Raw genomic sequence first — 21,202 nt, forward strand, 5'->3', positions numbered from 1 at the left:
TTGTCCGGCCTTCACGCTGTGTGGGGAGGTTCTGAGGGTGCTGCCTGGGGAAGCGAGCATAGAAGCCAGACTTCTGTGTTTACAAGTGACAGAAGAGCGGTAACAGTGAATATGGCCAACCCGGGGCCTATATAAAAGGTAGGGGCCTGGAGCTGCAGCTCCAATAGCCCCTACATTAATCTGGCCCTGAGGAGGAGGACGAGGTAGCCAACACTGCTTCTTTTCAAAAATTTTAAATGAGGGTACACCCCAAAAGAGTGAGAAAGAGCAAAAATGGAACAATGGGTGGGTAAGGTCGGTATCCATTGCTATTCTGCATAAGGTACGGAAAAGTCCCGTGGGATCCATGCCTGGTTCATTTTAATGAACGTGAGCTTGTCCACATTGTCTCTGGACAGGCGGCTGCGCTTGTCTGTTATAACGTCCCCAGCCGTGCTAAATACCCGTTCAGATAATACACTGGCTGCAGGGCACGCCAGCACCTCCAAGGCGTAAAGGGCAAGCTCAGGCCATGTGCCCAATTTGGAGACCCAGAAGTTGAAGGGGGCAGACCCGTCATTCACTACATGTAGGCGTGTGCACACATACTGCTCCACCATGTTGGTAAAATGCTGCCTCCTGCTAAGACGTTCCATCTGAGCTGCTGGTGCTGCTGTTTGTTGTGGCGTGCTGACAAAGCTTTTCCACATTTCGGCCATGCTAACCCTGCCTTCTGAGGTGCTGGCGGTGCCCTGGTTGCGTTGGCGACCTCCTCCTCCTCCTCCTCTGCCTTGTGCTTCCACTGTGGCCCCGCTGTCAGATGGGAATGCCAGCAGCATGGCGTCTACCAGCGTGCGCTTGTACTCGTGCATCTTGCGATCGCGCTCCAGTGAGTGAATTAAGGACGGTACGTTGTCCTTGTAACGGGGATCCAGCAGCGTGGCCACCCAGTAATCAGCACAAGTTAGAATGTGGGCAACTCGGCGGTCGTTGTGGAGACACTGCAGCATGTAATCGCTCATGTGTGCCAGGCTGCCCAGAGGCAACGAAAGGCTGTCCTCTGTGGGAGGTGTATCGTCCGTGTCCTCTGTATCCCCCCAGCCACGCACCAGTGATGGCCATGAGCTGGCCTGGGTGCCACCCTGCTGTGAACATGGTTCCATCTCCTCCTCCAGCTCCTCCTCCTCCTCATCCTCCTCATCCTCCAGAACTGTGCCCCTGCTGGACAATTGCGTCCCTGGCGTTTGCGTGTGCAGGAACCCACCCTCGGAGCCCCTTGCGAATGACTGCCCTGAAAGCCTTGGAAATGTTACCTCTTCATCCTCCTCCTCCTCCTCATCCTGTGCCACATCCTCTTCCATCATCGCCCGAATTGTTTTTTCAAGGAGGCATAGAAGTGGGATAGTTAAGCTGAGAACGGCGTCATTGCCACTGGCCATGTTGGTGGAGTACTCAAAACAGCGCAACAAGGCACACAGGTCTCGCATGGAGGCCCAGTTAAATTAAATAGCGGAATAGAAAATATGATCCAAAAAAAGTGTATGTATATCACACGTACACAACCACACTGGGCCCCAATTACTATTGTTTGTACCCCTAAAAGGCTAGATGAGGAGTAGGGGGAGTATGGAACAGGCAGCACCCTCAAACCTTCAGAAGTATGAGATGAACCCCAACAACTTGGAAAGGTGGATCTCTCTCACACGTACCAACACAGACTATCCCCCAATTTAACTGATCCCCAAAGGATTTTGATTAAATAGCGGAATAGAAAATATGATCCAAAAAAAGTGTATGTATATCACACGTACACAACCACACTAGGCCCCAATTACTATTGTTTGTACCCCTAAAAGGCTAGGAGTAGGGGGAGTATGGAACAGGCAGCACCCTCAAACCTTCAGAAGTATGAGATGAACCCCAACAACTTGGAAAGGTGGATCTCTCTCACACGTACCAACACAGACTATCCCCCAATTTAACTGATCCCCAAAGGTTTTTGATTAAATAGCGGAATAGAAAATATGATCCAAAAAAAGTGTATGTATATCACACGTACACAACCACACTAGGCCCCAATTACTATTGTTTGTACCCCTAAAAGGCTAGATGAGGAGTAGGGGGGGTATGGAACAGGCAGCACCCTCAAATCTTCAGAAGTATGAGATGAACCCCAAAAACTTGGAAAGGTGGATCTCTCTCACACGTACCAACACAGACTATCCCCCAATTTAACTGATCCCCAAAGGTTTTTGATTAAATAGCGGAATAGAAAATATGATCCAAAAAAAGTGTATGTATATCACACGTACACAACCACACTAGGCCCCAATTACTATTGTTTGTACCCCTAAAAGGCTAGGAGTAGGGGGAGTATGGAACAGGCAGCACCCTCAAACCTTCAGAAGTATGAGATGAACCCCAACAACTTGGAAAGGTGGATCTCTCTCACACATACCAACACAGACTATCCCCCAATTTAACTGATCCCCAAAGGTTTTTGATTAAATAGCGGAATAGAAAATATGATCCAAAAAAAGTGTATGTATATCACACGTACACAACCACACTAGGCCCCAATTACTATTGTTTGTACCCCTAAAAGGCTAGATGAGGAGTAGGGGGGGTATGGAACAGGCAGCACCCTCAAATCTTCAGAAGTATGAGATGAACCCCAAAAACTTGGAAAGGTGGATCTCTCTCACACGTACCAACACAGACTATCCCCCAATTTAACTGATCCCCAAAGGTTTTTGATTAAATAGCGGAATAGAAAATATGATCCAAAAAAAGTGTATGTATATCACACGTACACAACCACACTAGGCCCCAATTACTATTGTTTGTACCCCTAAAAGGCTAGATGAGGAGTAGGGGGAGTATGGAACAGGCAGCACCCTCAAACCTTCAGAAGTATGAGATGAACCCCAACAACTTGGAAAGGTGGATCTCTCTCACACGTACCAACACAGACTATCCCCCAATTTAACTGATCCCCAAAGGTTTTTGATTAAATAGCGGAATAGAAAATATGATCCAAAAAAAGTGTATGTATATCACACGTACACAACCACACTAGGCCCCAATTACTATTGTTTGTACCCCTAAAAGGCTAGGAGTAGGGGGAGTATGGAACAGGCAGCACCCTCAAACCTTCAGAAGTATGAGATGAACCCCAACAACTTGGAAAGGTGGATCTCTCTCACACGTACCAACACAGACTATCCCCCAATTTAACTGATCCCCAAAGGTTTTTGATTAAATAGCGGAATAGAAAATATGATCCAAAAAAAGTGTATGTATATCACACGTACACAACCACACTAGGCCCCAATTACTATTGTTTGTACCCCTAAAAGGCTAGATGAGGAGTAGGGGGGGTATGGAACAGGCAGCACCCTCAAATCTTCAGAAGTATGAGATGAACCCCAAAAACTTGGAAAGGTGGATCTCTCTCACACGTACCAACACAGACTATCCCCCAATTTAACTGATCCCCAAAGGTTTTTGATTAAATAGCGGAATAGAAAATATGATCCAAAAAAAGTGTATGTATATCACACGTACACAACCACACTAGGCCCCAATTACTATTGTTTGTACCCCTAAAAGGCTAGATGAGGAGTAGGGGGAGTATGGAACAGGCAGCACCCTCAAACCTTCAGAAGTATGAGATGAACCCCAACAACTTGGAAAGGTGGATCTCTCTCACACGTACCAACACAGACTATCCCCCAATTTAACTGATCCCCAAAGGTTTTTGATTAAATAGCGGAATAGAAAATATGATCCAAAAAAAGTGTATGTATATCACACGTACACAACCACACTAGGCCCCAATTACTATTGTTTGTACCCCTAAAAGGCTAGATGAGGAGTAGGGGGAGTATGGAACAGGCAGCACCCTCAAACCTTCAGAAGTATGAGATGAACCCCAACAACTTGGAAAGGTGGATCTCTCTCACACGTACCAACACAGACTATCCCCCAATTTAACTGATCCCCAAAGGTTTTTGATTAAATAGCGGAATAGAAAATATGATCCAAAAAAAAGTGTATGTATATCACACGTACACAACCACACTAGGCCCCAATTACTATTGTTTGTACCCCTAAAAGGCTAGATGAGGAGTAGGGGGGGTATGGAACAGGCAGCACCCTCAAACCTTCAGAAGTATGAGATGAACCCCAACAACTTGGAAAGGTGGATCTCTCTCACACGTACCAACACAGACTATCCCCCAATTTAACTGATCCCCAAAGGTTTTTGATTAAATAGCGGAATAGAAAATATGATCCAAAAAAAGTGTATGTATATCACACGTACACAACCACACTAGGCCCCAATTACTATTGTTTGTACCCCTAAAAGGCTAGATGAGGAGTAGGGGGGGTATGGAACAGGCAGCACCCTCAAACCTTCAGAAGTATGAGATGAACCCCAACAACTTGGAAAGGTGGATCTCTCTCACACGTACCAACACAGACTATCCCCCAATTTAACTGATCCCCAAAGGTTTTTGATTAAATAGCGGAATAGAAAATATGATCCAAAAAAAGTGTATGTATATCACACGTACACAACCACACTGGGCCCCAATTACTATTGTTTGTACCCCTAAAAGGCTAGGAGTAGGGGGAGTATGGAACAGGCAGCACCCTCAAACCTTCAGAAGTATGAGATGAACCCCAACAACTTGGAAAGGTGGATCTCTCTCACACGTACCAACACAGACTATCCCCCAATTTAACTGATCCCCAAAGGTTTTTGATTAAATAGCGGAATAGAAAATATGATCCAAAAAAAGTGTATGTATATCACACGTACACAACCACACTAGGCCCCAATTACTATTGTTTGTACCCCTAAAAGGCTAGATGAGGAGTAGGGGGAGTATGGAACAGGCAGCACCCTCAAACCTTCAGAAGTATGAGATGAACCCCAACAACTTGGAAAGGTGGATCTCTCTCACACGTACCAACACAGACTATCCCCCAATTTAACTGATCCCCAAAGGTTTTTGATTAAATAGCGGAATAGAAAATATGATCCAAAAAAAGTGTATGTATATCACACGTACACAACCACACTAGGCCCCAATTACTATTGTTTGTACCCCTAAAAGGCTAGGAGTAGGGGGAGTATGGAACAGGCAGCACCCTCAAACCTTCAGAAGTATGAGATGAACCCCAACAACTTGGAAAGGTGGATCTCTCTCACACGTACCAACACAGACTATCCCCCAATTTAACTGATCCCCAAAGGTTTTTGATTAAATAGCGGAATAGAAAATATGATCCAAAAAAAGTGTATATATATCACACGTACACAACCACACTAGGCCCCAATTACTATTGTTTGTACCCCTAAAAGGCTAGATGAGGAGTAGGGGGAGTATGGAACAGGCAGCACCCTCAAACCTTCAGAAGTATGAGATGAACCCCAACAACTTGGAAAGGTGGATCTCTCTCACACGTACCAACACAGACTATCCCCCAATTTAACTGATCCCCAAAGGTTTTTGATTAAATAGCGGAATAGAAAATATGATCCAAAAAAAGTGTATGTATATCACACGTACACAACCACACTAGGCCCCAATTACTATTGTTTGTACCCCTAAAAGGCTAGATGAGGAGTAGGGGGAGTATGGAACAGGCAGCACCCTCAAATCTTCAGAAGTATGAGATTGTGTTCACTGTACCCCACAAAGATTGAGTTCACTGCACCCCACAATGATTGTGTTCACTGCACCCCACAAAGATTGTGTTCACTGCACCTCACAAAGATTGTGTTCACTGTACCCCCCAAAGATTGTGTTCACTGCACCCCACAAAGATTCTGTTCACTGTACCCCACAAAGATTGTGTTCACTGCACCCTAAAAGGATGTTGTTCACTGCACCCCACAAAGATTGTGTTCACTGCACCCTAAAAGGATGTTGTTCACTGCACCCCAAAAAGATTGTGTTCACTGTACCCCCCCAAAGATTGTGTTCACTGCACCCTAAAAGGATGTTGTTCACTGCACCCCAAAAAGATTGTGTTCACTGTACCCCCCCAAAGATTGTGTTCACTGCACCCCACAAAGATTGTGTTCACTGCACCCCAAAAAGATTGTGTTCACTGTACCCCCCAAAGATTGTGTTCACTGCACCCCAAAAAGATTGTGTTCACTGTACCCCCCCAAAGATTGTGTTCACTGCACCCTAAAAGGATGTTGTTCACTGCACCCCAAAAAGATTGTGTTCACTGTACCCCCCCAAAGATTGTGTTCACTGCACCCCACAAAGATTGTGTTCACTGCACCCCAAAAAGATTGTGTTCACTGTACCCCCCAAAGATTGTGTTCACTGCACCCCAAAAAGATTGTGTTCACTGTACCCCCCAAAGATTGTGTTCACTGCACCCCACAAAGATTCTGTTCACTGTACCCCACAAAGATTGTGTTCACTGCACCCCAAAAAGATTGTGTTCACTGTACCCCCCCAAAGATTGTGTTCACTGCACCCCACAAAGATTCTGTTCACTGCACCCCACAAAGGATTTTGTTCACTTTACCCCAAAAAGATTGTGTTCACTGCACCCCAAAAAGGATTTTGATCACTGCACCCCAAAAAGGATGTTGTTCACTGCACCCCAAAAATGATTTTGTTCACTCCACCCCAAAAAGATTGTGTTCACTGCACCCCACAAAGATTGTGTTCACTGCACCCCAAAAAGATTGTGTTCACTGTACCCCCCAAAGATTGTGTTCACTGCACCCCACAAAGATTCTGTTCACTGTACCCCACAAAGATTGTGTTCACTGCACCCCAAAAAGATTGTGTTCACTGCACCCCAAAAAGGATGTTGTTCACTGCACCCCAAAAAGGATGTTGTTCACTCCACCCCAAAAAGATTGTGTTCACTGCACCCCACAAAGATTGTGTTCACTGCACCCCAAAAAGATTGTGTTCACTGCACCCCAAAAATGATTTTGTTCACTGCACCCCAAAAAGGATTTTGTTCACTGCACCCCAAAAAGGATGTTGTTCACTCCACCCCAAAAAGATTGTGTTCACTGCACCCCAAAAAGATTGTGTTCACTGCACCCCACAAAGGATTTTGTTCACTGCACCCCAAAAAGATTGTGTTCACTGCACCCCAAAAAGGATGTTGTTCACTGCACCCCAAAAATGATTTTGTTCACTGCACCCCAAAAAGATTGTGTTCACTGCACCCCACAAAGGATTTTGTTCACTGCACCCCACAAAGATTGTGTTCACTGCACACCAAAAAGGATTGTGTTCACTGCACCCCAAAAAGATTTTGTTCACTGCACCCCAAAAAGATTGTGTTCACTGCAGCCCAAAAAGATTGTGTTCACTGCAGCCCAAAAAGATTGTGTTCACTGCAGCCCAAAAAGATTGTGTTCACTGCAGCTCACACACAGAAAAATGGATGTGGATCACTGACACCTGCCTATCTCCAATCCCACACCACACAGCAATATCGATTGTAGTTTGTAGAACACAGTTTCCCTAAAATTCAGCAGACTCTGTCCCTAACAGGATTGAGAAGAGATCGTAGATCAGGATTGAGTGCAGATTCACCCCACCCCCCACACAGCAATATCGATTGTAGTTTGTAGAAGACACTGACCCTATAATTCAGCAGACTCTATCCCTAAAATGCCTACAACTCGCCCTGCCTAAACACTCCGACCTGTCCCTCAATTCTATCCGGACACAAATGGTTTTTTCCTGCCTATCTTTCCCTAATCAGCAGCCAGCACATTGATGTGTGCTCTGTCCCTTAGCTAAGCAGCAGAATGACGCTGCTGCGGCGGCTGCCTCGAACTTATAAAGACTTGGTCACATGCTTCAGACGGCCAATCACAGCTACTAAGACATTTGCAGGCATGGCTGGGATGGCTTAAGGCACACCAGTTAAACGATTGTTGATTGGCTGTTGAAAGCCCGCCATGAAAAGAGCGCCAAAGCATGCAAAACCCGGAAATAAAACGACCGAACACGGATTTTTACCCGAACATACAGTAAAGTGTCCGTGTCCGTGTTCGGGTAAAAAAAATCCAATTATTCGGTACGAACACGAATAATACAGTCCGTGTTCGCTCAACACTATTCCTGATACAATGGGGGAGTGGACCAAGCATTTATGTACAGTAAAATCCTATACAAGAGGGTGCAAATGCCTTTTGCAACATCTCTAAAACAGTTTATTTAAATCATAAGACAGTAATGAACTCACAAAGGCAGAATAAAATCAAGATCAAAAATAGCACTAATCTGGCAAGTGCGATCAGCATCCCAACCGACACCACCCAATGGGAAAGCTTATGCATTTCAAGGTGCCAGATCCCCTTCCTCAAAGCTAATAAACAGTTTTGGAGGTAATGCACTAGGTATTTGCACCCTCTTGTATATGTTTTTTACAGTTTTCTGAAGATTGCCCAGTTTGAGATGGGCTGCATCGCTGAAACTATTAGGTGCCATAATCCATGAGTGAAGGTCCTTGGTCCGAGTGCTGGATGGTCTTTTTACCATTTATGTATAGTGCCGGTTCCCGAGAGGTTAAATAAAATCATTTTTCAGCCAGATTTGCACAGCTGAAGCTCTCATGAATTCTTTTATCTCAATTGGTGAAGAAAATCTCCAAATCCCCAATGCTGTGAAGGGGCTGTTGTGCCAATTCCACCAGTCTGAGGATACCCTCCGTTGCCACCATGATAATTTTTTTTTTTTTTTTAGTCTTTGATGGACCACAGCCACTTCTATTCCTCTTTGCCCCTGCTTACTTGCCAATAGGTGACATTGGCATGAAACCAAAATTACTGATTATTCTGAATCAATGCATGATGTCTCTGATACACAGAATGCTGATAGATTTTACTTGGATAAGTTCAGATTGCATGACCTGAGCCAAGCCTGGCAGCAGTTATTGACAAGGATTCATAATGCAGTGGCCCAGGATAAGTTTGATTCCTGTTACGATCAGCTACTAACAAGAAGGCTGGTGGGGTAGGTGGGAGAGGTTGCCTTGGCCTGTGGATGACTCAAAAAGTAAAATACAACAAAACTTATAGTTGTTCCTGTAGGTTGTGTCTATGAAAAAAAAAAATAAAAAAAAAAATATATATATATATATATATATATATATATATATACAGTGGGTACGGAAAGTATTCAGACCCCCTTAAATTTTTCACTCTTTGTTATATTGCAGCCATTTGCTAAAATCATTTAAGTTCATTCTTCTTCCTCATGAATGTACACACAGCTCCCAATATTGACGTAAAAACACAGAATTGTTGACATTGTTGCAGATTTATTAAAAAAGAAAAACTGAAATATCACATGGTCCTAAGTAGTCAGACCCTTTGCTTTGACACTAATATATTTAACTCAGGTGCTTTCCATTTTTTTTGATCATCCTTGAGATGGTTCTACACCTTCATTTGAGTCCAGCTGTGTTTGATTATACTGATTGGACTTGATTAGGAAAGCCACACACCTGTCTATATAAGACCTTCCAGATCACAATGCATGTCAGAGCAAATGAGAATCATGAGGTCAAAGGAACTGCCTGAAGAGCTCAGAGACAGAATTGTGGCAAGGCACAGATCTGGCCAAGGTTACAAAAAGATTTCTGCTGCACTTAAGGTTCCTAAGAGCACAGTGTCCTCCATAATCCTCAAATGGAAGACGTTTGGGACGACCAGAACCCTTCCTAGAGCTGGCCGTCCGGCCAAACTGAGCTATCGGGGGAGAAGAGCCTTGGTGAGAGAGGTAAAGAAGAACCCAAAGATCACTGTGACTGTGTGCCAACTTGGTGGCGGTCTTTAACTAGAAACTCTATTGGTGTTTTAACATACTACACTATATACACCTTTTTTTCCATTTCGGAGTTCATGTTTTCAGCTGTTGAGACCTGATTCCTTTGGAAGTGGCTATCCGAAGTGCGGTTTTTTATACATAACAACGCATCTTCCCCATTTTTATCTGGTAAGCAGCCTGTGTGACCACCATTGTTGGATAAATTCCATGGGATTCTGGTGACGGTCTTTCAACTGTAATCATTATCTTTATATATATATATATATATATATATATATATATATATATACTTTTCTGGTGAGCGGCCCTCTTTTATCATTCATTGAGGGGTTTTTTTCAGCTCTTGGTGGCGGGTTCTTGTTCTTAATCTAAAAGTTAGGATATGCTGCACCATGAGATGTTTTCTTGTTTATTTGCATATTTCCTGCGATCTACATTGATTTGATTGAGCCAAACTGGAGTAGCAAGTCAAGCTGGAATAACGAGATCCTACACCGGCTCTACTTACCGATAGGTCTATTTTATCCTTTCATCTGGTAAGCAGATTGGATTGTCCCTATCATTTTACAAAGACTACTTTCAGAGCGCCGCAAACCTATAACATTTTTATATTAGATGTGAGTCGTCTTAATCAGAATTTGCTGGCAGCCACCCGCTTTTGGACTTTTTATTATTTATTCTTGTGCGCGGATTCTCTTTTATATATATATATATATATATATATATATATTGTGGTAGAGATCTCCAATGTTCCATAGCAGAAAAGCTAAAATACTCTGGTATTTTGGAAGACTGCAATATTAGCATTACAGTCACAATTTCCATTACACACAAATAAATACTCATCAGATTCAGCACTCACCAGAAACATCAGACCCATATTTCTGAAGGTCTAAAAATTCTTGTGTTAAAGCCTTCCAGGTTCTTCAGGTAACAGCCCTGTGCTGTCTGTCCTACTTCTAGGCATGATGAAGTCCATGGATGAAACATGTCAGGCATGCTGGAGCTGGTGTTTAATCGGTTTTACTTTATTTTTAAAAAATTGGAGTTAACTATGTATGTATGTATGTATGTATGTAACTGCGTATCAAGTGCCTGCTGAATATACTGAAGATGTAAAGTCTTAGGTGATTTGAAGCTGTAATCCCATTTAGCTGTGCTGCCGTGGAGTTCGCGAGTGAGCAAAGTGCTAGGAAGAGGAATAAAAGGAATAAAATAAATTCTTCTGGCAATTGCCTGGAGAACTGATGATCAGGAGGCTGTAACGTAAGCATTTATAGACCTTCAGAAATGCGGGTCTGACATTTCTGGTGAGTGCAGAATCTGATGGGTATTAGTGTGTAATTTAAAGCATTGCTGTTGGAGTACTATTATTTTTATCTGGTAACCTAGGATGGGTGGATGAGCTGTGGCTGAATGTCAATATATACAAGTGCAGTGTTGATATTTGTGAGCTGATAATAGTAAACTGAATTTTGCATATTAACAGAGTTTTCTATCTTCACATACTGCATAATACATAGGTTTTGAGTTCAGAACTTATATAGTACAACAATTCTGTGCTTTACAGAACCCGTTACAAGCACCAGTACAAGCCTACATAACTTCCTTAGAAAAGCATTAAACAGATATGGAACAATAGCGGCAAATAGATGGAACATGTTAGTGTGAATCAAAACATCTAGCTGGTAAATCTAGTGCATCACCAAACCTGAAAAATATAAAGTTATTTGTTGTGCATAATTACAGCTCAATAACAGTCCCTAAGGGGGTAATAATGTTTCTCTCCACATTCATGTATAAATCTATTAACACAGTGGGGTTCATTTACTAAAACTAGAATCTGCAAAATCTGGTGCACCAGATTTTGAATTCTCTACGTTTAGTAAATCAACCTCAGTGCAACTGAAAAATGGATGACCGTTAATTGAATAATTCACCAATTAGCCACTAGCTAATTTTTCACTGGTGGTATGTTAAAAAAATAAATAAATTGTGTGCTATCTTAAATCCAAAATTCCCTGGATTAAATAAACCTTTTGCAGCCTATACTCTGTACATTATGTTATAAAATAAGTTTGGTTCTTTGTATAATAAAGCAGGTAAGTCCCTTGTAGAGATCCTGACAATACTTTACGAAGTATTTAAGTTGGGATATATATGGGGTTGATTTACTAAACTTAGAGAGTGCAAAATCTGGTGCAGTTCTGTATAGAATCCAATCAGCTTCCAGGTTTTATTGTCAAAGCTTAATTAAAAAAAAGCTCAAGTTGGAAGCTGATTGGCTGCCATGTAGAGCTACACCAGATTTTGCACTCTCCAGTTTTAGTAAATCAACCTCACAGTCTTTATTTCACAGAGGCAACACTTATGATCAGGACTAAATACTGAGTAGAGTCCTACAATTATCATAAGGTTATCCTTGACTGTACCAACTTTTGGTTTTGCATTTTACTGTATACCCATAATAAGCTCATTATTCTCACAGCTGCTTATGTTTGTATATACTGTATAAGTAAAAAAAAAAGTTCTATATAAAAGGTCTTTGTTTAGAAATATAAGCTTAAACTGTCAAAGACATTGTAATTGTGGAAACCTATTGGTAAGTTACAAGAAAAATAGTATAGTTACCATAATTTTAATAAGCAATTGTCTAAGCAATTGGCCTTGTATCCAATTTAGATAGAGCTTCCTCTAATCTACAGAAAAATGTGTTCTGATCTCTTTGACAACTCGTAGGTTATAAGGGTAAATCATAGAATATTTTAGGTCAACTTCCTAGAGGCTTTATTTCACTAAGACAAATCTGGAGCATTGAAGTCCTCTAAGAAATTTGGGAAGGGGGATATGAAAGTAGGCCTCCATTCCTTTTGTGATTTTATATTAGCAAATTATTGCCCCTTTGTCTATGCCATTGGTCATCCAGAATCTGCTATAGCTTGACTAAACCTAACTATAATTTATCTTGTTTTCCTGGGAGGATGGTCTGTCCTTCACACTCTCTGCTTTAGTAACACATTCACTTTGTTTTGGGTACACAGCAATATAATAATTGTATTCTTCTTTTTTTTGTGCCTCACTGCATACAGTTTAGAGCAAATTATTTTTTGTGAACCTGTTGCAAAGTTTCTTACCTGGAGATCCTTTAACTTCCTGTTGTGGACTGGCACTCCCAAACCACTGACTCACATTTAGTGGTAGTGTTGTCAGCCTATCATATTAGCTCCTTAGGTTGACTCTTGGACTGTCTATTTGATAAACTTGATAGGAAGCCCAAAGGCCAATGAGAGGAACGAGAGGCTAGATGCTTCTGCTAATTGCAGAGTCACAACATTTTTTCTTTTTCCCCCCAAAAAAGAAAACTATACACAGAGACATGATGACAAACTAAACAGTTTGATAACAATTCTTGAGATTTCAGTGACGCAAAGGGAGAAAGCATGGGATGCTAATAGCCTACTGGATTTCTGGCAGGATCAACATATGATTTGTACTGACAGCATTCTTCAGGAGACAAAGCATGAGCAAATGTGCGTGTATTGCAGAGATGTACTTTATGTATAGTTTTCCATATAATTAAATATGTAAAATAAACCCGGAACCGATCCAATGCGGCCTATGTTTAGGAAGTAAGCCCCCACTTGGCTCTATGCCCTTAAAGTCAAAATAGTTTTTTCTTTTGATTTCAAGGGTAAATGAGAGATCTGGGGTCTTTTTGACCCCAGATCTCTTCAAGAGGACCTGTCATGCTTATTTTTATTACAAGTGATAAAAGAATAAAAAATAAATGAACAGTGTAAAAAAAAAAACAAAGTAAAATAAATAAGAAAAAAAATTACAGCACCCAATCCCTCTGTGCTTGCGTGCAGAAGTGAACACATACAAAAGTCACATCCGCATATGTAAACGGTGTTCAAACCACACATGTGAGGTATCACCCTGATCATTAGAGTGAGCATTAATTCTAGTGCAGGACCTCCTCTGTAACTCTAAACACGTAAACTGTAAAAAATGTTAATGTGTCGCCTCCAGAGATTTTTTAAGTACTTTAGTTTGTCGCCATTCCACAAGTGTGTGCATTTTTAAAGCATGACATGTTAGGTATCTATTTACTCAGTGTAATATAATATTTCACATTATAAAAAAAAAAATTGGGCTAGCTCTACATTTTTTTTTTATTTATTTATTAATGGGCAAATACAGTGTGACAAATACAGTGTGAAAAAAATATTGCAATGACCATTTTATTCTTTAGGGTCTCTGCTAACAAAAAAATATATAATATTTGGGGGTTCTATGTAATTTTCTTGCAAAAAAATACAGATTTTTACTTGTAAACCACAAATGTCAGATAAAGGCCTGGTCTTTAAGTGTTTTTAAAGGATAAGTTAACCTTTTAAAAAATTAATAAATGCATATTTTTTGCCAGTAAAAGCAGCCTGTAAATCATTGCCTGTAAATCATTACATCTATGATCAACAGATCCCTGGTGCAATGCAGGGGCGGATCCAGAATTTAGTCTCGGTAGGGGCACTGTGGGTTTTCATGGGCAATTTGTCTGGGCAATGGCTGGTGTAAGCGCTTCAATCACCATTGATATGGTGCCAGGATGATTGAAGTGCATTATTTCTATTATTACATTGTAATATTAAATGAAATAGTTCAACTTACCATAATGCAGAATCAGAGTCAGTGGGCACCCTGAGCATTTCACTTGCCTTGTCACTTGCCATGTCGCCTGCCACCAGATGCAGCTTGTCACTTGGCATTAGATGGGGATTATCACTTGCCAATTTACTTGCCACCAGATGCAGCTTGTCACTTGCCACATCACCTACCACCAGATGCGGATTGTCACTTGCCATGTTACTTTCCAGCAGAGATGTATAGTAACTAAGTAGAACTACTTCACTACTGTACTTAAGTACCGAAAGGCGGTATCTGTACTTTCCTGGAGTAGAATTTTTTTCTCCTACTTCCACTTTTACTTCACTACATTTTTTTGATGATTTCAATACTTCTACTCCAATAATTTTTTTTGTGCTGGATAGTTACTCGTTACAATTATAAAAATTACCACTGCCAAAACAGTAGATGGCAGGTTTCATGAAGTTCAAAAAAATGTGTATAATGTCATGTGTAAATCAGCGCATACGAAAATAAATGCTACTGAATGTATAAATAAAATGGTCTACATATCTGCTGTTAAGGGGAAAGAGAACCTCCCCCAACCAAGGAGAGTCACAAGTGTACATAGACCTTTTTTCTGGTAAGAGGCTGATTTTGCTTTTTTCACTGGAAGTTGAGAGCACAGGTTTTGCAGTTTTGTTTCCCTGGAAGAGTCTATTTGGATATTACTTTGCACTTACCTTCATCCGCTGGGTAAGGGGGAAATCCACAAGGTGGTGGGAGTCTGCACCTATTATTTGGAATAGGTCCTGTGTGATTCCTGCACCTTTGAAATATATTCATCTTGTTTTGTCACATATAGATGGTATTATGGCATTATGGCATTATATATATATATATATGGACTTTTTATTGACTTTAATTTCATACACTCTTCCTTTATTTTATTATTGGAATATATTGTTGTATATCACATTGGTTTATATATGATTTTGCGCACCAATAAGCTGTGGAGAAAAAAAAACATGCAGGGAAGAGAAGGAGGGATGTTTTAAAGGGGAAAGGGAGGGACATAATTTATCTGTTTTTGTTTACAAAAAGTTACAGCCAAAGGAATTGTGATTGTCCTTTAGGTTAATCATTTGAAATAATAAAAAACAATATGATGTTCAAACTTTTGACTTCTTTCTTTAATAACTACATAACACAGTACTTGTACTTTTACTTTCAGTACTTGAGTAGCAATTTTTTTAAAAAAAAAACTACTGGTACTTTTACTTTCAGTACTTGAGTAGCAAAATTTAAAAAAAAACTACTTGCAATACTTAAGTACAAAAAATGTTGAATACTTTAGTACTTCTACTCAAGTCACTTTTTGATAGAGCACTTCCACTTCTACTCAAGTCACTTTTTGATCGAGCACTTGTACTTTTACTCAAGTATGGGTTTCGAGTACTTTATACAAGTGTGCTTTCCAGTTTCCACCAGATGCAGCTTGTCACTTGTCATGTTACTTGCCACCAGATGCAGCTTATTACTTGCCACATCGCCTGTCACCAAATGCAGCTTGTCACTTGCCACGTCGCGTGACACCTGATGCAGCTTGTCACTTGCCAGGTCACTTGTCACCAGATGCAGCTTGTCACTTGCCATGTCACCTGTCACCAAATGCAGTTTGTCACTTGCCACGTCACCTGCCACCAGATGCAGATTGTCACTTGCCACGTCACCTGCCACCAGATGCAGATTGTCAATTGCCACGTTGCCTTTCACCAGATGCAGCTTTTTACTCCCCATGTCACATGACATCAGATGCAGCTTGTCACTTGCCATGTCGGCTGTCACCAAATGCAGCTTGTCACTTGGAGCGGATTGTCACTTGCCAGTGACTGTGTCCCAGAGTGATAGCAGGGAGTGAGAGATAATGTAATCTCACTTCTGCCCACTGAGAGTGGTGCTTTGTCACAAGCTGGACAGTGGTGATGCAGGGCGGGCAACGAGGGATGATGTCATCTCTCTGCTCGCTCGCCCATCCGCTCACCTGCCTGCCAATCTACTCACCCATGCTGTCGGCCTGCCAACTCCCCTTCCTGTCAATCCGCTCACTTGTGCTGCCAGCCTGCCCGCTCCCTTGCCTATCCACCCTCTCAGTGTGCTTACCCACTGACTGGCTCACTATTTTCTCAGGTGGGGGGCCATTGACCTGTTGCCCCCCCGGATCCACCCCTGGTGCAATGTCAGGTTAGCTGTCTGCCTATACCTCTGATATGGGTAGGTAGTTACTTGAGAGCAGGAAGAATAAATAATTATGAGAGCCTTCACCAGTGTCTTTGCAGTTCATTGAGAACTACAAGCCATCATTGACAGTACTTCTAGCCTTGCACAGGTGCATGGTTTTCAAATTGTGACAGCAGATGCGGGAAGAAGACCCCCACCCAATGTCACAGGCAGGGGAGATTCGGGGGGAGAGGCGGTGGATGCTAAACATATTAAGCCCTTAATATGGGTGTAACATGTAACATGTTCAGAATTGTGAACTTAGCCTTTAATTGTGAAATATGGACGATTATAAAATCCCAGGACCGGGTGTCATTTTCTTGCAACTGCCATACTTTTGCACCTAAATAAAGATTTCAAAATCTCAAAGAACTTTCTTCTTACAGTTTAGTTCTGGCTAGTGTAACTACAACTCAATAAAGATTGCCGAAAAAAATTCTTCATTGCTTTGCAACTTGGAAGAGGATAAGTATGCAGGAGCCAAAACAAAAGAAGGGAGTGTGGAAAAGATAAGTAGGAAGTAGAGTGTATGAAAATAAAATCTTGCTTAGAAGTTGGAGTGAAGAGGAGACAATGATAAAGGTTTAGAACTTAAAAGAAAGAACGAAGTGTAGGAGCAGAGCAGGTGTTTAAAAGAGGTATGTAGGAGGGATATCCTCAAATGGACCCCAATTGACATGTACAGCACCCAAAACAAGTATGTTTATAGATATACTGTACTCTCCCTACTTGTGTTTTATTATTTAGCATTGTAATGGGTGAAAAATGGGTACATGGATAAAAAATGAACACAATTACAGTGACCAGCATACTCATTTTGTAAGAGCCATATTTAAAAAGCTCAAAGGTCAAGAATATTTAAAGGTCATGTACACAGCACTACATCTCTATTGAAGTACATGATTGCGGATAATTGAAAGTGACAGCGCAAACAAATGGCATTTAATACATTTAAATACCCCATATGTGCACTTTTTTTTAGACTAAATGCAACCTTTTTAAAGACGTAAATGTAATGTAGCCTCTGAGCACTTTACCTGCTGCAGAGTTGAAGTGGAAACAAATTACTATGTTGTCTATGAGAAGACTGCCATCATTTCTTGTATACATTGCTAAACTTTTTCTGACCCTCCCTTCTCTCCTACTAGATAATACAAGCTACATGTCACGTTGCATTTATCGCTTCCCCTAAATAGTCACTGTTCTATCTGACATTAAATGACTGCCTCAGGATGAAATTATGATTGTGAAAATTCTGTGTTGGCTATTCTTCTACTTTTATTAGACCCTCAGTGAATCTCTCCAAGGTTTTATATGGCCTTTTTTAATTAAATTGTGATTATTTTATGATTATAATAGGCACCTAGCTATGTGATCAGACTATTTCTCCTAAATTATTACACACTCCTCCTTCAACCAAGAATTAAAATATTGCCTGCAATTATTAATTTTATTGGTACACCGTAAACACAGTAATGAAGGAAATACATAACTGGTTAAGAAAAGCAGGACAAAGAAAATGTGGTTTGCTATAATATACTTACTGTGTTGTTCAGGCCGTTTCCTTTTCTCTTTTTATATTTATAATCTTTTTTTCCATCAGCTGCCTTAAAGGTTAATGTTTTTTAAAAAAAGTTAACCAAAAAATTGAGGAAACATTCCCCACATTATAGGACGCTTAAAAAATGTTAAGGGGTCTGACCCTGTGGACTTTTTGGAATCCTTTTTGATTAACACAGTGCCTTGCGAAAGTATTCGGCCCCCTTGAACTTTGCGACCTTTTGCCACATTTCAGGCTTCAAACATAAAGATATAAAACTGTATTTTTTGTGAAGAATCAACAACAAGTGGGACACAATCATGAAGTGGAATGAAATTTATTGGATATTTCAAACTTTGTTAACAAATAAAAAACTGAAAAATTGGGCGTGCAAAATTATTCAGCCCCTTTACTTTCAGTGCAGCAAACTCTCTCCAGAAGTTCAGTGAGGATCTCTGAATGATCCAATGTTGACCTAAATGACTAATGATGATAAATAGAATCCACCTTTGTGTAATCAAGTCTCCGTATAAATGCACCTGCACTGTGATAGTCTCAGAGGTCCGTTTAAAGCGCAGAGAGCATCATGAAGAACAAGGAACACACCAGACAGGTCCGAGATACTGTTGTGGAGAAGTTTAAAGCCGGATTTGGATACAAAAAGATTTCCCAAGCTTTAAACATCCCAAGGAGCACTGTGCAAGCGATAATATTGAAATGGAAGGAGTATCAGACCACTGCAAATCTACAAAGACCTGGCCGTCCCTCTAAACTTTCAGCTCATACAAGGAGAAGACTGATCAGAGATGCAGCCAAGAGGCCCATGATCACTCTGGATGAACTGCAGAGATCTACAGCTAAGGTTGGAGACTCTGTCCATAGGACAACAATCAGTCGTATACTGCACAAATCTGGCCTTTATGGAAGAGTGGCAAGAAGAAAGCCATTTCTTAAAGATATCCATAAAAACTGTCGTTTAAAGTTTGCCACAAGCCACCTGGGAGACACACCAAACATGTGGAAGAAGGTGCTCTGGTCAGATGAAACCAAAATCAAACTTTTTGGCAACAATGCAAAACATTATGTTTGGCGTAAAAGCAACACAACTCATCACCCTGAACACACCATCCCCACTGTCAAACATGGTGGTGGCAGCATTATGGTTTGGGCCTGCTTTCCTTCAGCAGGGACAGGGAAGATGGTCAAAATTGATGGGAAGATGGATGGAGCCAAATACAGGACCATTCTGGAAGAAAACCTGATGGAGTCTGCAAAAGACCTGAGACTGGGACAGAGATTTGTCTTCCAACAAGACAATGATCCAAAACATAAAGCAAAATCTACAATGGAATGGTTCACAAATAAACATATCCAGGTGTTAGAATGGCCAAGTCAAAGTCCAGACCTGAATCCAATCTAGAATCTGTAGAAAGAACTGAAAGCTGCTGTTCACAAACGCTCTCCATCCAACCTCACTGAGCTCGAGCTGTTTTGCAAGGAGGAATGGGCAAAAATTTCAGTCTCTCGATGTGAAAAACTGATAGAGACATACCCCAAGTGACTTACAGCTGTAATCGCAGCAAAAGGTGGCGCTACAAAGTATTAACTTAAGGGGGCTGAATAATTTTGCACGCCCAATTTTCCAGTTTTTTATTTGTTAAAGTTTGAAATATCCAATAAATTTGGTTCCACTTCATGATTGTGTCCCACTTGTTGTTGACTCTTCACAAAAAATTACAGTTTTATATCTTTATGTTTAAAATCTGAAATGTGGCAAAAGGTTGAAAAGTTCAAGGGGGCCGAATACTTTCGCAAAGCACTGTACTTATGGCAGACAGAAATTCTCTCCTTGTGGTGGAAAGAGTTCATTATCTAACAGTGAGACCCCTGCCTCCAGGGGCACCTCCCTAAATTTCTATTACTAATCTACTTCAGTTTGGGGAACTTGATCTGGTTCTATGACTTTCCAAGAATATGGGCAATATACATTTTCAAAAAACCATTGTGGCTGTTTTCCCAGACTTTTCTAAACAAACAACCAAACAACAGGTTTTTTTAGGTCAAATGGAGATTGAATGTGCTCAAGATCAAATATTCAATGTTGTTCCCCACTCAGCTGCAAGTCGCTGATGGTGATGGTGATGGTGATGGTGACATTATTTTCCCCACCCTAAGGATGTAACTCTCTCTCAACCAACAGAATTGGTAGGAGAGATGGTAGGAGAAATGGTGAATGATTTATGCATTATTACTTCAATATTAGACATTAGGAATTGAGTTAACATGATTCCTTCTCTCCTTTCTTTCTGTTCCTCATTTTTGCCTGGAAATGCCCTGTCATCTACTGGATGTTATTATTTCCTCATCCTGAAATCATCACTTTTTAAATTTATTCTGAGGGGTTCCCACTTACAAACAGTTTGCCTCCTTCCTTTCTCCTCATTTCCTAACATCATTGGACTTATACATTTCTGTGCAAGCCTAGTTTGTGTAGTTTTTTTTTTTTTTTACTTTACCTGTCAAGCTCATTCATCTGGAGTTCACCATTTCACCTGTTATTGGTACTGACTTGTGGCCCCCTTCTTCTCTAGTGTATTACTATTGCTTTACAGGCTACAGGTTAAGTTGTGGAGACCTGATGGAGAAACACTTTGCTGATACTAGCACTTGCACTTTCTGGGAGGTGAGATGGTCTTATAGCAATTTTATCTCCTTCGTTACATAGTTAGTCAGGTTGAAAAAAGACACAAGTCCATCTGGTTCAACCAACAAAGAGAAAAAAAAAAAAAACAGTATTGAAAACCCAACCATACAATCCCATATACACAATCCTATACCAGCAGTTGATCCAGAGGAAGACGAAAAAACCCAGCAAAGCATGATCCAATTTGCTACAGCAGGGGAAAAAAATGCCTTCCTGATCCCCTGAGAGGCAATC

The sequence above is a fragment of the Pelophylax lessonae genome, assembly GCF_965119305.1.
Source record: "Pelophylax lessonae genome assembly, chromosome: 9".
Lineage (NCBI taxonomy): Eukaryota > Metazoa > Chordata > Amphibia > Anura > Ranidae > Pelophylax > Pelophylax lessonae.